Source organism: Microtus ochrogaster, unplaced genomic scaffold, assembly GCF_000317375.1.
Source record: "Microtus ochrogaster isolate Prairie Vole_2 unplaced genomic scaffold, MicOch1.0 UNK1, whole genome shotgun sequence".
Lineage (NCBI taxonomy): Eukaryota > Metazoa > Chordata > Mammalia > Rodentia > Cricetidae > Microtus > Microtus ochrogaster.
In genome coordinates, this window is record NW_004949099.1 from 18,164,929 (window position 1) to 18,177,099 (window position 12,171).

The following is a 12,171-nucleotide window of genomic DNA, read 5'->3' on the forward strand; positions in this document are numbered from 1 at the left end:
GATCCACCTGACTCTGCCTCCCAAATGCTGGGATTAAAGGCATGTACCAAGCTGCCTGGCTACTTCTTTCCTCTCTTAATGTCACGTTTCGATTTATCTTTCAGCACACGGGACTAAATTCAGCTTCCTTGTGTTTCTCCACAGTCAAGCATTATTGGTATCCTTGGACCATGGTATTCGATCATATCTCTATTTAAGAATGACCACAATGCACTGTGGTCTTTATGTACTGAGCTCTTCTCCAAAAGACCAACCAATAGGATAGATTCTACCACATCCCTGCTATTCTAGGTCTGGTCCAGTGGAGGCAATATTGTTTCAAATAATTCATAAACCATGAGACTGATTTTATAACTTAGGAAACAACATTAGCAGGGTTATGTTTTTATTAAGATGCTACCCTTAGACTTTGTTATTGGAAACATTCTTATTTTCTACCACCACAGTGAATATTTACTTTGTTGACATTGTTGGCTCCAAGGATGTATTTTGACCATTCTGAGGCACAACTTCAGATGCATTTTTTAAAGTAACCTTCACAGATCTAATAAACACTAATACCATCTGTGCTTTTCTGTAGCCCAGGGAAATTCTATCTAGAGTTACAGGACATTTTGAATAGAGTTAGAAATATCTACAGTTCCCTTGGAGTCCATAACATTTTATTTTCTGGATATTATGTGTGTTGCAACAACTCCTTACTTTTATGTGCTATTATAACCACAATTTAAAAACCATTTGTTTTATATATAAGCGCTTAGGTCAAGATCTCCAGTAGTCATTTTAGATTATGTTGATTTTATATGATGGAATCATTTTCAAAAAAGTACTGTAGTGACAACCTGACAGTGGTAATTGGCCATAGAAAACAAAAAGAGAAAAAGTGGTATGTGAATGAAGCAAATTATTGTTTATTGGATGACATAATTAGTAATAACGTGTTGATATGCTCATCAACTCTGAACTTTTATTCAATTCAGTTCCCGGGAGTTTTCTCATATTATTCTTATGCTCAGTGAGCTTATGGCTGTCTTCCTTCAGTAATAGCATTTTACTTTACTGGGGACAGCATAGACTAGATGCAATAAGCGTTAGTCAAGGGAATTAATGCGATTCATAAACCTTCCAGGAATATTTCAGGAAAATTCCGTATTTTATATTACGAAGTTCTGCATGAAAGTCTCTGGTTGCCTCTACAGCCTGTTTCATTATCTTTTCTTCGCTTATTGTCGTCCTCACTTCTTTCTGTTCTGCCAACAATCCGGGCTTGCACTGGCTTTTGGACTTTTATTACCCCCATTCCATGTTCTGAATATAGCATCTCCAATTCCATGTGGGGCTTTCCACAGTTATCAATTCTGAGTAAAACTGTCCCTCTCTGGAAGGCCTTTCCAGATAACCTCCCGAATGTAGCCCTTTCATTGTTTGAATGCAGAAGCCATCTTGGACTAGCTCAAAGCCATTGATGGAACACATCTCCTTCCTACTTTATGGTCTCTGTTGTGATGGTGGAGATCAAAATCTATCATGCTGTAAATATTTGTGGTAAAAAGGAAGTGGCAAACATCACATAAGCAAGGAATTTGTTTGGGGGAGCTGGTTATTAAAGCGTGAAGGGCATAGTAGTGACTATAAACTATTCATGGGTATCACTATCCATTTACTTGCTGCCATTTGTCAGGCCTTTTCTTTTTACTGACATAAAGTCTCTATTTGGGTCCTTCTAATTATAATAATATATGAGCACCATGAGAGACATTTCATTGGTATCTTTCTGTATATCATAGTATAAAGGGGAGTTTTTTTTAAAGAATTACTTAGACACTAGAGAAATGTATATTATAAGGGACCTTCACAAAGCCTGAAGGACAGAATCTACTCCTAGAAACTGTCCACTGATGTCTGCATGCATGACATGACACACACCCCAAGTAAATAAATATAATTTAAAACTTTAAAAAAAGAATTCCTAGTTTGACCTACTTATTCATTAGTAGTGACAGTCTCAGGGCATTTTAACAACTGCCAGCCATTGCCTTTCCTATAATACATCCATTCTTCTGTGAATGATGTCTTCAAGCAACTTATGTGCTATTATTACTTTATTTCAATTAAAGTCAAATACTTTTTTCAAGATAACTAGTTAGATCTGCTTTATCTAGCATATGAATTTCACTCAGAAGAGAGAACTTTTAAATCCTTAAATCATCCAAGAAATCTCTTCAATTCTTTCATGTCAAGGTTAATAATTAAATGTTTAATACCTCTTTAAGCTATTAAGCTAGCAATAAAAATGCAATATTTTACCCCAATTTACTCGATTAAGGAGCAATCCCAGATGTTATTTAATATGAAGAATTGTACTGATCTGCATATCATTAACATCTGAGTGCTAGAAAGAGAATTTCAAATATGCAAAAAGCCCATTTGACCCTTTTCAGTAACCAGATAGTATCTTCATTTCCTTTGGTGCACATCTCTCAATGTTATGCACCAGTTGCACCTGACATAGTTCCTACCATTTATTGCAAAACTGTATACTGGCAGGTGTTACCCAACCAATCATCAGCTTTAATTTAAAGGAAGGTTTTAGTCACCATTCCTGACATTATTTTCCCTACTGCTTCTTGTTTGTTGCTTGATTTTCATGAACTGAATCGTACTTTGGTTTAAAATTGATGATACATATAAGATTTATTTATCATGTGTTTTTCAGTTCTATGCAGTTATGTTTAAATTAAGAAGAAACACATCTGGATAGGGTGGTGCAAACCTTTAATATGAGCAATTGGGAGACAGAGGTAGGCAGATTTCTATGAGTTCTAGGCTAGCCTAGTCTATAAAGTGACCCTGTTATCAAAACAAACAAACAAGGAAAAAAAAACATTTTGTGACTGTGAAGTTTGCTCAATGGTTAAATGAATATAATGCTCTTACAGAGTACTCTATTTAAGTTCTTAGCACCAGTGCCAAGTGGCTCACAACCACCTTTTAGCAGCTGATCCCTGTGACTTCCATAGGCTCCTGAACTCATGTGCACATATTCACAGCATGAACACAGACACATAATGAAAAACAATGCAAATAAATTGTAAAAAGAAAACATGCTGTTCTTTGTAATAAATCTGTTCACTTTTTTCTAAAACAATGAGCATGGCCAGTAATACAGCAAACAACATTTAAGGATATTGTTAATTCTTCCTAGTGTATCTTCTTTCCTTCAAAGAGAATTAAAAAGTATAGTCATTTGTGAACATTAACATTTAAAGAGAAACAAACATTTAATATCCTAGGTTGATGTTCTCATCTTGTAATTGACTTATATATTTACTTATATGTTAACCACCTCTAAAGAATGAATCTGTTTTTTTTAAAGGCATACAGTGTTGCATACTGATCATCAGTATGTTCTGAATGCAAGCAGTGGGACCACTCTAAAACTCTGTCTAAATTCTGAGGTCCAGTTAAACCAAGACCTGCCTTAGCTGAACAAATAAGATTGTGATAAAAATGCCTTTCACTTTTATTGTTCAACTCCCAATGAAGTTGTTTGTTCTTTAGTTTTAGGTACACGGTTGCTAAAATCTAGCTTTTACCTCATGCACTGGGAGCAGTGAATTTCCTAAGGAAATCATTGTTCTTTATGGCAGGTCAACCACAGCACAAAACTGCAAATATTTATAGAGCTTTTATCTAGTACTGCTCTCTGGTTGAACCTGTGGAGAAATCAAAGAGGAATAAGACATTTACCAAAAGAAGGAAGTGATCTGTTTAGAAGGGTTGAGATTTACATTGTTGATAAAGAAAGAAAGATGAGGAATATGTACAATAAATCACATTGGACAAACATGTAAGAGGGAAGGACATGAGAGGATTTATGAAGGAAAATAATCAAGGCTAGTCGTCCTGGGTTCTATAAGAAAGCAGGTTAAGCAAGCTATGGAGGCTAATGCAGTAAGCAACACTTCTCAATGGCCTCATTACTAACTCCTGCCTCCAGGTTCCTACCCTATTTGAGTTTCTGCCCTGACTTCCTTAGGTAATGGACTACAGTGTGGAAGTGAAAGCCAAGTAAACCCTTTCCTTCCCACTTTGTTGTGGTCATGGTGTTTCATCACATTAACAAAAACCCCAATTAGGACAGAAATATCTGGCTTCTTGGAGATCAGGATCTAAGACCACCCCAGCTACTTCTCTAGCACCATGTATGCTGTCATACACCTTGTCATAATGAAAATGTGCTAAAACCTCAAGACTATAGGCAAGTCCCTAGTTAAATACCACCTTTTAAAAGCGTTGCCTTGGTCATAGTGTATCTTCATACATACCTCTAGCAGTGGATAAGACCAGGATAATTGGTTATTATTCTGGCATGCATTACTATGTTGTTTTTGGAGGGTGGTGGAAGAGCTCTGGAACTTGGAACTAAAAATGCCATTGAGTGTTCAAATATTGGTGAGCTTTCTGTGGAAACCTGGAAGATAAAAAAGTTGAGAGCAATGCCAATGACAAAGGTGTAGCCTTTGAAGTTCCAAAGGTAAGTTTGAGCATCGTTTAAAGACTATCCGGGCCATTTTTGAGTTGGGAATCTGCTGTTTTGGTTAGTAGGGGCTGAAGAAACAGCTGTGATTAATGTCATATAAAACCTGATGGGTCCGTAAGTTTCAGAGGAAGGCGGTGTGGATTGAGGAAAGAAATACATACGATATAAGAGACAACAGATAGAATTGGGAGGGCATCCAGTGAATACTGTGATCTGCCTCAAGTTTATTATTGAAAGTTCTTATATACACCCCATTCTGAAAAGGGGGAAGGCAAAAGGCTTCCTGAACATGACACAAAGAACAAACAGAATACTATTTATTTATTATGTATACATTATTCTGCTAGAAAAATGCAAATCAAAACAACTCTGAGATTCCATCTTACACCTACACGAATGCCCAAGATCAAAACCACTCATGACAACTTATGCTACAGAGGTTGTGGGGAAAAGAGAACACTTCTGCATTGCTGGTGGGAATGCAAACTGGTAAGGCCCCTTTGGTTGTCAGTGCGGTGATTTCTCAGAAAATTAGGAAACAACCTTCCTCAGGACCCAGTAATACCACTTTGGGTATATATCCAAAAGATGCTCAATTGTGTCACAAGGACATGTGCTCAACTATGTTCATACCAGCATTGTTTGTCATAGCCAGAACCTGGAAACAACCTAAATGCCCCTTGACCAAAGAATGGATAAGGAAAATGTGGTATATTTACACAATGGAGTACTACACAGCAGAAAAAAATAACGACATCTTGAATTTTTCAGGAAAATGGATGGAACTAGAAAACATTATTTTGAGTGAGGTATCCCAGACATAGAAAGACAATTATCACATGAACTCACTCATAGGTGGTTTTTAAACATAAAGCAAAGAAAATCAGGCTACAAACTACAATCCCAGAGAATTTAGACAACAATGAGGACACTAAGAGAGACTTACATAGATGTAATCTATGTGGAAAGTAGAAAGTAGAAAAAGACAAGATCTCCTAAGTAAATTGGGAGCATGAGGACCTTTGAGGAGGGTGGAAGGGAAAGGGGAGAGGCAGGGAGGGAAGCAGAGAAAAATGTAGAGCTTAATAAAAAGCAATAAAAACAAAACAAACAAAGTGATTTCCTCCATACATCTCCACACATAAAATAACCACAACCTAGGTCAAAATGTCCTTTTGTGTAGGCAAAACATTCACTACCTGAACCTTAGGTCCAAATGTTCCATCCTATATCCTTGAAGGAGCAAGATTAGGTCTAAACTCTCTGACCCTAAGTCAAGATGGAAAGTATTCATTTCTGTGGGCTCCCATAGATTAACAAGAGACCAGAACCAATGAAATGAAACCATTACTTGACTGAACAATTGATGCTGGTCAGCCAGAGCTGTGAAATAACAGTGTTTAAGAAAACAGAATCATTAATGTAAAATATTCCGGGAAATCTCTTCAGTGTCAGCACACATAACCTGTAGTCCAGAGCTGGTCAAGGCTGTACCTCACACTAGCAGCCAAACTTAGGTAGTTTGGTGAAATATGTTTGGAAGGCGTAAAGGCTCATGGAAACAACTGAGGCTTGACCCTGTGGGAGATCAGAAAAGATCATTGGTTGGAAGCCCAGGATTGAGGTAGTCATGCAGAGTTTGATGCTTGGCACAACAGAGTCTAAGAAAGGCTATTGGTAAAAAGTCCAACCCAATTGCAGCAGACACTCAGTATTATGCAGATGCCGGTACCAAGGGGTGAACACCGAGAACAGTAGCAGCAGTGGAGTGGAGCCATCCAGAAGATGGCTAGATGGTTAGAAGATAAGCTGTGTGTGCTGCAGAGGATGGAGCCAGGGAAGTGACAGAAGTTGTTTATGGGAGCCCAGAAGATCCTTACTTGATTTGTAAATAATTACTTACTTATATGAGTCCCAGATATTGGACATTCAATTATTTGCATTGTTGGAGTTTGATTTTGCTTTGTTTAGATTGTGGCTGTACCTTGTTTTTGTTTTTGTTTTTCACCTCTTGAAGTAAGAAACTACTTAACTTATTTTTGATTTCACAGAAGCCCACATTTGATAGACTTCAAAGTTAAAAAAAAATTAAAAAGAGAGAGAATTTGTATTTTACAGAGCCTTTGGATTTTAAAAGAAACTGGATATTTTTAAAGAGAAAACTTTTAAAGAGGTTGAATTATTAAGGATGTGGTGTTTTTCAGTTTCTAAAATGTTTTATTTTGTCATTTCTTTATGGATATGTGATCTTAGGGATAAACAAGAGAGGAAAGGTTGGGTGATATGTTTATCTGTCAAGTCAACAAGGGGACAGTTGTGCTGGCTAATTTAATTCCAAACTGAAGAAAGCAATGGTCATCAGAGAGGAAGGACCTTCAGCTGAGAAAATACTTCCATAAGATTGGGCTATAGACAAGCTTATACACAATTTTTTAATCAGTGATTTTTAATCAGTGATTGTCGTGGGAGGGCCCAATCCATTGTTGGTAGCTGCCCCAGGCAGGTTGTTCTGAGTTCTATAAGAAAACAGACTCTTCTATTTTGGGGTGTGAACCTAGCCTTTAATGACCAGGCCACCTCTCAAGCTCTATCTTAATTGTCATCTTAGAACCTTCATCCAGTAGATGAAGAGATCCACATGCAAGCACTGGGTTGAACTCCTATAGTCCAGTCAAACAGAGGGAGGAGTAATCACATGAGCAAAAAGATCAAGCCCATGAAGGGGATACCCACAGAAACAGATGACCTGAGCCAGTGAGAGCTCACTGACTCTGGACTAAAATTGGGCAACCTACATAGGAACAAACTAGGCCCTCTAAATGTGAGTGACAGTTGCATGGCTTGGGCAGTCTGTTGGGGCCACTGGCATTGGGACCAGAATTTATTCCTAGTGCATATACTGGCTTTTTGGAGCCTATTCTCTATGGAGGGATACCTTGCTCAGCCTAGATACGAAGAAGGCAGAGGGGGGTAGGAAGTCTTGGTCCTACCTCAAAGTGATATGCCAGAATTTGTTAACTCCCCTTGGGTAGGGGGATGGTGCGGGGTATGGAAATAGGAGAGGGAGTTGGAAGTGGGATTGGTATGTAAAATAAAAAAGATTGCTTTTAAAAAATAAAAATAGATGAAACTTTAAAAGAAGCAGACTAAGCAAGCCATGGAAGGCATGTCTGCAAGCAGCATCCCTCTATAACCTCTGCATCAGTCCTTGCCATCAGGTGCCTGCCTTTTTGAATTCCTGATTTGACTTCCTTCAATTATGTAAGTCAAGCTAAATAAAACTTTCACCCCTAATTGCTTTGGCCATGGTGTTTTATCATAGCAATATGATGAACCCCTAACTAGGACAAATGTAGAATGTTCTAAAAGAAGTTAATTTGGAAAAAAACATGAGGCACTCACATAACTTGGTCATGTGTGATAACCTGCCAGTATCTGGATACGTTTTATAAAATTTGCTGAAAATACATACAAATTCATAATGGCTATATCATATAAACATGTAAATATAATACAAATGTGCATATTTAACACATTTGTGTATTTGGAAAAAATAAATTATGCTTTTGAGTTAATAAATTATTGCTTTTAGAGTATTGGTAAAGTTGAAGGAAAGAAGAGTCATATTGTGTCTAATGTGTGGTTTGCTTTTGTTATCCAGTAAAGTATTACCTGTCTCATTACTACACTGACTCCTAATATTTCCTAAATTCCCAAATGATATTTGATGACAAAGCCTTTGAGAAGTAATTAGGTCATGAGACTTGAGCCCTCCTTGGTGGGATTAGTGCCCTTAAATGAAGACTAGAGAGAGTTAGCCTTCTGCTTCCTCAATCAATCTCCATCATGCTGGTACTCCAGTCAGGAACTTCTAACTTCCAGAGCTCTGGGAAATAAATCCCTGTCATTTAAGCTATCCAGATGGTGTTCGCTTGTGCAGCTCAAGTCGAGTAGAATCACTTTCACTGTTTGTTTTTCTGATCCTGACCCTGTTTTTTTGCTTCACAAGGGCCAACAAAGACCTTCAATCACCAGAAGTTATTTATGTTCAGCTAGCCACTTTCCTGTGCAGAGCTAGTAGATTGTGCGCAGACCTTGCCTTTGTGCTCCACTATATTCAAATTTGATGATGGAAGCTGAGTTTCTACATCTATTATAGTTTTTTGTACACTTTTGGTTATGTTAGTGAAATTACATATGCGTACAATATTGAACCATTTTGTAGTTTGTTTTAATGTATGGCCAGCCTGTTATTCTGGTATGTTTTCTAAAATATTTTCTTTGACTTTAGTGGTGCCGTAAATTCTATAAATTTCATTTTCTTTAGACAATAAAGAAAAGCCCACTTTTCTAGATAGAGGGCCTTCAAATTAGCTCAGTTGTCACAACTGAGCATTTTTCCTATGATTCCATTAAAGGTTTCATCCTAAACTTGACTCTCAGAGAAGCAATCTGAATTTTTCTTGTGATCACAAAATATATCTGTTCCCACTTTTAAGGTGAAGAAGACAGTATTCATAACTGTTTTATTGCTGTCATTGCTTTAAGAAGGGAGCAAGTTCAGTCCTTAGTGAATGTGTATTGCTTGGCATGGGTATAGCTGTGTCATGGATCTAATGCCTCAGGTTTGTAAGAATGGTAAAGCTTTCCCTAGGTGTGGTTCAGAGGGACGGCAAAGCCTTCCTCTGCTTAGTGTGTAGATGTTGATAGAACATGCAGAATATGTCCTCTTTAGCACTTCTTCTACCCTCTCATGTTCATGGTCAAAAGACTGCAGGCTTAACCCCTCAGGGACTGCTCCTATTGACACTGGCAAAAACACAACCATCCCTTGTTCAGCTATAAATAGTAATCATGCTTCATTATTTATATGATACAATAAACCTATTCTCTTGTTCAACTGTGTGTGATAACCTTATCTTCCTTTTCACCAGTACTTTATAACCACACTGAGCTTGCAGGGTATCATGGGTTCTCCAACTGAAGGTCCACCCACCACAGCTTTTCTGTATTCATGTGTCTGTATGTTTGACCCCTATTCATTCCCTACTGCCTCAGTTAGGTCAATCCCTGGATCCATACAAGAGCATACAACATATGGTGTTGTAATTTCTTAAAATAAACCCTGTTTTTTGCTTCACAGAGGCTAACACAGACCTTCAATCCCTAGAAGATATTTATGTTCAACTAGCTGCTTTCCTGTGCAGAGCTGATAGATTGTCTCTTACCTTATATATATGTTGTTATCTGTTCCCTTCTTTAAAACGATGATGCAAGACTTGCCTTAAAAGCATGCAGGTTTGTATTATGACCCCATTCTCTGATAATCCCTGAAATAAATGTTTAGTAAGGTAATTGTAGTTTTGGGTTAATCTTAGAGGAGAAGCTGATGCTTTATGTCATCAGAGGCAAGTCACAGCCCTCTTTCTGTTTCCTTTCATACTATCTACTAGCAGATGTTTATTGTACTCCTTTTTATGCAAAGCTTTCTCCATAAATTGGTGATTAATTGTCTATAAGATTTTTGAAAAGTGAATATTTTGAAGTCAAAAGTAAACAAATTGATTTTCAGCTCAGAAAACAATTATGGTGATGGCTTGATTTTTTTTTTGATAGATTGTTTTTTATATGTATGGTAATGAAGGGCAGGGACACAAATGACAATGTAATTATCACTACTTCATGCTGAATTGGTGTCCTTTTTCTTCTCTTGTCTTTGGTGTCAAATAGTACTCTCAACTAAATCCAGTGAGGAAATAGAAGTTGTTTGTGGGAAATGAGTAGCAATTTTATTTTTAAATGATTTATTGATTTAGTTAGTTATTTGTTTGTATGGTAGAAACTCATTCTGTAATCATGGCTGGGCTTGAACTCACCAAGCATCCCTGGGTGGTCTTGAACTCATGTTAATCATTCCTCATTCTTTAGAATGCACCATCTCTCTTCTCACTTTCTTTATTACTAGTTAAAGTTTATTATTCTCTTATTAAACCAGGGCTTTCCATGGAACTGCTTCCCTAGAAAAATATAGGGGAACTGACACTATCTATGTCCAGATTGAAAAAAAAAAAAAAAAAAACTATGACTTACCTTCCTACTTCCTTGGAATGTACCCAGAGTTTGAAAGTTGAGGAAGCTACTTTGCAATAATCAATAATATCCTGAAGATACTATTTCTTTCAGATTACAAGCTTTGGTCTCTACATTTCTAAAATGCCATATGTTTTGCCTAGATTGGCTCTTCACACAAAAGCTATTTTAATGTGTGTTAGTTGTTTTTTAGTCAATCTTACAGAAAATGTACCTTTACCTTGAGTGCAGTTTAATATATAAAGATAAAATATAGTCCTGTTATCAAGAAATTGTCACTACTATCTGGGAAACAAAGAAGCAGCATATATAAATAATAAAACATTTTAGGTTATAATAGCCGAAAATATCTGGACACAAGTTGGAATACTAGGATACTAAGATACAACTTGAATTGGCTGGGTCTCTTCATCTACTCTGTGAGCCTCAGGGACCAAATTCAGGTAATCAGGCTTGGCACTAAACACCTTTATAGCCATTTTATGGGTTCTTACCTTATTTTTAAGAAAAATTTTTAATGTGTATCTCAGACTGGCCTTAAAGTACTGGCCTCCCACAACCACCTTGCTGTCGAGTTGCCGAGATTACAGATTCATGCTACTTCATCCACTTTTGTAAATAATTGATGCTGTGTATTTGATATGTTATCAATCACGATGATTACTTTATACATGTTGAGTATATATACCAGGAATTAGTTTCAAGTTTATTTTATGGGTAAAGGTTTTCTGCCTGCATGTATCTGTGTACCATATAAGTACCTGACACTGTGCGCCAGAAGAGGCCATTGGATCCCCAGGAACTGGAATTACAGATGGTTGTAAACTACCAGATGAATGATGGGAATCTGATTCCGGTGCTTCTAATTGCTCAGCCATTTTTCAGGGCTACAAAAATTATTTTTAATATTATTCTTTATGTATATGTAGTAGGAGCAGCGGGCTGCATTCCTGCTGTCTGGCTCCAGGCTGCCTGGCTAGTTTATACCCCAAAATAATTACAAGGAAACTGTATTCATTTAAACATTGCTTGGCCCATTAGCTCTAGCCTCTGACTGGCTAACTCTCACATCTTGCTTAACCCATTTTTATTAATGTGTGTAGCACCACGAGGATTTGGCTTACTGGGAAGCTTTTAACCTGTGTCCACCTTGGAGAGGAGAGCTATTGCGTCTGCCTCACTTCCCTTCTTCCCAGCATTCTGTTCTGTTTACTCCACCTACCTAACTTTCTGTCCTATCAAAGGGCCAAGGCAGTTTCTTTTTTAACCAATGAAAGTAACACATAGACAGATGACCCTCTTCCATCATGTATAAGTGTGTGTGTGTGTGTGTGTGTGTGTGTGTGTGTGTGTGAGCACACACATACATATGTGTAGGTACCCATGGGGACAGCAAGAGAATGTCACACATGCTGCAGTTAGATTTACATTTAATTGTGTTATATGTGCCCAATATGTGTACTGGGAACCAAACTTTTCTAACCTACTACATATTAATAATTATGCAAGAGATATGTTGCTTCTATGTGGAAGGACTT